This window comes from Astyanax mexicanus, chromosome 18 (genome assembly GCF_023375975.1).
Source record: "Astyanax mexicanus isolate ESR-SI-001 chromosome 18, AstMex3_surface, whole genome shotgun sequence".
Lineage (NCBI taxonomy): Eukaryota > Metazoa > Chordata > Actinopteri > Characiformes > Acestrorhamphidae > Astyanax > Astyanax mexicanus.
The window spans coordinates 27,777,963-27,783,279 of NC_064425.1; the positions used below are offsets into that span (position 1 = coordinate 27,777,963).

Sequence of the window (5,317 nt, forward strand, 5' to 3'; positions counted from 1 at the left end):
CTTGAAGCCAAGGGGGCTGAGTACCTGCCCCCCTAACAGCTCCTTTAGTTGCTCATGCTGCTTATAAATATATATTTATTTTCAAAGAACTGGTTTGATAAGGTCCAGACCTATTTAACAGCTGATTCCTACTCATAACTGGCATTAAAACGGACATGCTCTCTTTTAGAACTGTAATTGTTATTGCACAGCCTGTTCTGGCTCTGTTTGCTATTTGCATCACTGTTTTGTCTGCATGCATGCATTCAATCAATCAATCAAGCAAGACTTATTCCCACTTTTAATCATCCAGACCTATGTATGACCTAACATCATCGAATGAGTTCACGGCCACCTTTTTTTTCACCCATGAATATTGTCCATTCTATAGACAGTGAAACGAGCTCCCAGTGTAAACACACTACAATCAGGATTGTAGCGGCTTTGCTTTGTTAGGGTCGCGTTCTGAAAGACCTTGACACTGGCAATTACCAGGCTGAAGCGCGGCAGTGACGGGCCGAGTCTAAACAGCATTTGAAGTCGGCCATGAGCACATAATAGGACTAAATTGGCATGTTTTCATAGTCAAATGACCTGCTGAAGAGAGCTGCTCTGAACGGAGCACGCTGGGAGCGCGATGATGGATGAGAGGTTAGGATACGGGTGAGCGGCCGGCAGAGCCTTTAACAGAGGAGGAGCCACCACAGTATTTTTCTTTCCTACTCCTTCTCTCACCCACACACATTCCCCACTTCTCTTTTGTTGTTGCGCTTCTCCCACACACACAGAGAAACTTGGACCGCAGAGCTTCCATTCGCTAAACCTAACACTGTCAACAGACTCGAAATGGATTAGCTGCCACAACTGCGTGTTTTCTTAAGGCCTTAATCAGGAAGCGCCGAAGGAACTGCGGCACACAGCGCCGGCCCTGAGCTCGCCGGCAGTGAGCACGGTAAACACGCTTATTGTACGTTTGAGCGGGGACACTGTTGTTATTCCAAAACCTCTGTTATTACAGTAACAAGACTGCAGTTTACTCAGAATTACTGGAACAGGGCCACAGTCACCCAGGGTCTAGCTTTGAGTTCACCATAAGTGTGAATGACAAGCGCACAATACATTTCAGGCAGGGTGTTTATGTTCCCCAACCCCCATTTATATTTCTGCTGCAACAGGTACTTCACTTTCACTTCTCTTTCTCAAATAGCATTAGTGAACTTTACTTATTTCATAATAATATCCTAATGATTTAAGAGTTACACTTAACAATAAGGGTACATTAGGTAACCCTTTGAACCCTAGGCTGTTTTGGTGTGTTTTTTCTCTGTTTTTGTCAGTTTCCTCTTTTTTCAGGTCTTATAAGACAGTAATTATATTAGACAGCCTCATGCCCTGATCTCTTTTACTCCAGAAGCCATACGGCTGCTCAAAAATGTAATCATTTAAAATGTAAAAGGAAGCAGATTTGCTATATTTTCCTGGAACCGATCATGTTTTGGTTTGGTTGTTTTGGTAGACTAGAGAGTATATATATATTTTAAATGTGTGTTTTAATCAACCAACACTATGGCAATTTTCAGAAAAAAGCAATAAAGACTGCATTGCTTTCAAAAGATCTTGTACAAAAGCACTGAAAAAGTGCTTGGATAGTGAAACTTTTTATAATACATTTATATACATTTTGATAAGCCCTCTAAACTGAGCATCTGATTAACATATCTGCGCCCAATAGAGCTGCATTGCATCCCTGCATCCCTGCATTCAGCCAATCAGGGAACAGCAGGTTATGATGCCACACGCATACGAGCCTCACACACACAGAGCAGCTGCCTTTTAACCACAGAGGAGAAGCTGAAAATGGTATAATATGGATTTATAGAACAACAGATTACAGAGAGGTTGATTAAAATTTAAATATATTAAACTTTTAATTGACTTCCTATGTTGGAATATTGGTTGGGGAAGGAGAACTCACTTTTTTTTCTCAATGGGTTTCTTGTAGATGCTTTACCGCACTGGGATGGTATTGCTATTGTTAGAAAGAGTAAGTTCCGCCCTTTCTAACCATATGTGGATTATGTTTATGTGTGAAGGGATTCCTGATTAATTAGGCTGAGGAACACAAGGTGCTATTTTGGACGGAAAATCCGCCCATAGGGTTCTAAGGGTTAACAGTACTTACTACAGAAAATCTCAACAAATGATTCATTTTGTCTCGATTCATTACTATTTTATTTTCTTTTGTAATCATTAAACTTTTTTAAGGTTTAATAATGTCTTTACTAGTGTCAGTTAAAAGTTAGCTGAGACATTAATTAACCATTTAACAATGTGTTTTACTATGGTATGTTACTGTTAATTGTGACCCTTATACTAAAGTATTACGGATTTAACTCATGTAATATTAGTAAAGTTGTCATTTTTCAAAGTTGACAAAATGACACTTTGACACAATAAAAAGTAGTCTGTGTGCAGCTTATACACCAGTGTAGATCAATTCTTCCCTCAAAACAACTCAATATACAGCCATTAAACAATTTAAACAAGCTACAGAACAGCTGGTCCCACTCTGCCTGACTTAAAAAATATCTATCATTATTATTAAGCATGTTTAAGGCTCATATTAGTAATTAAATTCTCATATTGGTCAAGTTAAACACCAAACAAGCAAACAGTAAAAGAGATTCCAGACTGAGGCTTTGGGATCTCTCAACTAGCCTTAATGATTTCATCCCAACTGCAGCTGGCTCATCTCTGACGTCTGCTCAGTTCAGCTCCAGTCACCCCAGACGAAGTGTTCCCTTCACAGCTGTACGTCAATGCATCGAATAGCGCTCCATCCTCCTCACACGCACGTAATTAGTTAAGGCACTCTCTTATCATATCAACTGCAGGCCAAGTGCATCTACAGACTGCTGTATAACTCAAGGTCCTGTTGAAAGCTTGTTCTATTGATTACCATCCTGCCTTCTCCCCTTACTAGACTAATGAGCCGCCGGATTTCCACTAGAAAGGTTAATACAATATTGAAATGTCAGGAGATTAATGATATTGTTTCTCTGCAGGGCCCCTCAATGAGGGAGGTGACAAAGTCCTTGCCCTTTTCACTCTTTGCTGTTGAAGATGCACCATCACGGCCGGCCCGGCTCCTGAGAGGGATTTGCCAAACCCGAGAACCAAAGAGCAGACGAGGAAGAGAGGATGAGGCGAGTGAAGGGACGGCGAGACCCGTTCTTGTGCTGGTGTCAGGGAATAGATTGGATGAATCTATCTTCATTAGGATGATGCAGGAAAGAGAGGGATTCGATTGAGGAGGGGCACTCCTATGTGTGTATGTGTGTCTTTTGTTGTGCCCCATTTGCCGATTTTTCAATGTTTTGAGTTTTTCAAGTATGCGATAGCAAACATCTAAATGGAAAATGGAATATTCATTTTAATTTGAGTATTTCCACAGTCTCAGCTATGACGAAATGATTAAAAAAGACTTTTAGGTGTGCCTTATAGTGCGAAAAATACGGTAACAGACAAATCCAATATCTATCAATATTATTAAGCATGTTTCAGCCTCATATTGGAAATTAAATTATCATATTGGTCAGGTTAAACACCAAACAAACCAGTAAAAGATATAAATAATGATAAAAAAAACTGGCCACTTCATTATTGCACCTCCTTGTTTCTACACATTTTACTACCCATTTTTTCAGCTCTACTGTCCATATAGGGGTATTCCTATAATTCTATAGTTCTATAATTACAAACTGTAGACCTGTAGAATTGTAAACTGTTTCTTTTCTAGGGCCATTCCAACAAAATGTGCACACAACACAAAATACATTTAAAATACATTTTATTATTAAGTATAGTGTCTTGTGCATTGACCTAATTGCAAAAGTAAGACATGTAATTACAAACATTAATACTTATACTAAACAATAACACTGAACATATATATATATATATATGTATATATATATATATATTTTTTTTTTTTTTTGCATTGTTGTGACTCCAAATCCTCTCTATGCTTTAAAAATATATATTTTTTATAATAAATCCATAATATTTAATAAAAAAAAATACACATTTCAGTTGTGTCCTTGGGTTTCACTCATTCCTGTTACCGTAACACATTACCCCATCTGAAAACATCTGGAACATTCTACAACAAGTCACATCTACAACAGGAAGTGACATCAACTGCTTCTTCTGAAGATCATGGAAAGACCAAAATTAAGTTCCCTCATTTGTTTTTTTGTATATTTGGTCTTATTGTAACTATGACTGAGGAGATCAATCTCAACACTCACTCCTGTTACCTTAATTAATTCTTAGATCTTATTTGTTTATTTTTTAATACAAATAATACAAATAATACAACGTTTGGGAAATATATAGAATGTGTTCAGTGTCCTCAAGCTATGTTTCATGTTTTAGCTAATTCCATGCTAAAAACTCATTCCTGTTACTCAAAACATAAAAAGTAACAGGAGTGAGTGCCAGTAACAGCAGTGAGTTCCAGTAACAGCAACGAGTAACAGTAACAGGAGTGAGTTCCTGTTACAGGAGTGAGTACCAGTAACAGGAATGAGTTTTGTCCCCTGATTTATTGATTTTATCAAATGTGAATATTAGTTCTTGTATACCACTTTTTTTTCCAATTCTGTTTGATTCATCGTTTATCTATTTGTTTACTAAATTGCATGATAATAAATATGATCAATTTCAGGTTTGGGTCTTATTGAAAAGACAAACAAGTCTTTGCATGATTTAGAAAAACACAATCTACATGCATATATAGTGATTTTTTGTTGTCATAAATATCAATTATTTGAACATGCAGTCAGCCATTTCTTTAAAATAAAGACTTTCTTAAGAGAAAATCAAAAGAAATCAGTGAACTTGCTTTTAAAAATACTTTTTAAATGTCACATGGGTTATGGTAACTGGACTGAGAAAAAAAAAAAACATCTGTGGCTTAGAAACCTTGTAAAATTAAATAAAGCTGTGTGAGATTGACCGGTACATGTTTTGAATAGGTAAATAAATGTGTTATTAGATTCAGAGTTATAACGGGGCGGAGGGTGCTTGAGCACCTGCTTGTTTGAGTCTTAGTGCCCTTACTGCCCTCAAAGTGCCCCTCACACCCCCGTTCTCACCGGAAATACCCGCTCTGTGGGTCCTGACCATTGAAGAACAGGGTAAACAGAGGATAATAAAGTATGCAGAGAAATAATGTCATTTTTTCAACCACAAAGTGTTCCTATATGATCAGTGTGGCCGATAACCTGAACAGTGAAGATGAGTGTGGATAGGTGGTGTTAATTCTACAGCTCCT

At 37.7% G+C, this 5,317-nt stretch overlaps 1 long non-coding RNA gene across 1 annotated transcript; it reads left to right on the plus strand.

Moving 5' to 3' along the window:
• Nucleotides 1-717: 717 nt before the first annotated feature.
• LOC125782601 (uncharacterized) lies at nucleotides 718-4,707 on the plus strand. Its single transcript, XR_007425325.1, has 2 exons — nucleotides 718-931; nucleotides 3,045-4,707. It is a non-coding gene; the product is annotated as an uncharacterized LOC125782601 (long non-coding RNA).
• The last annotated feature ends 610 nt before the right edge of the window (nucleotides 4,708-5,317 follow it).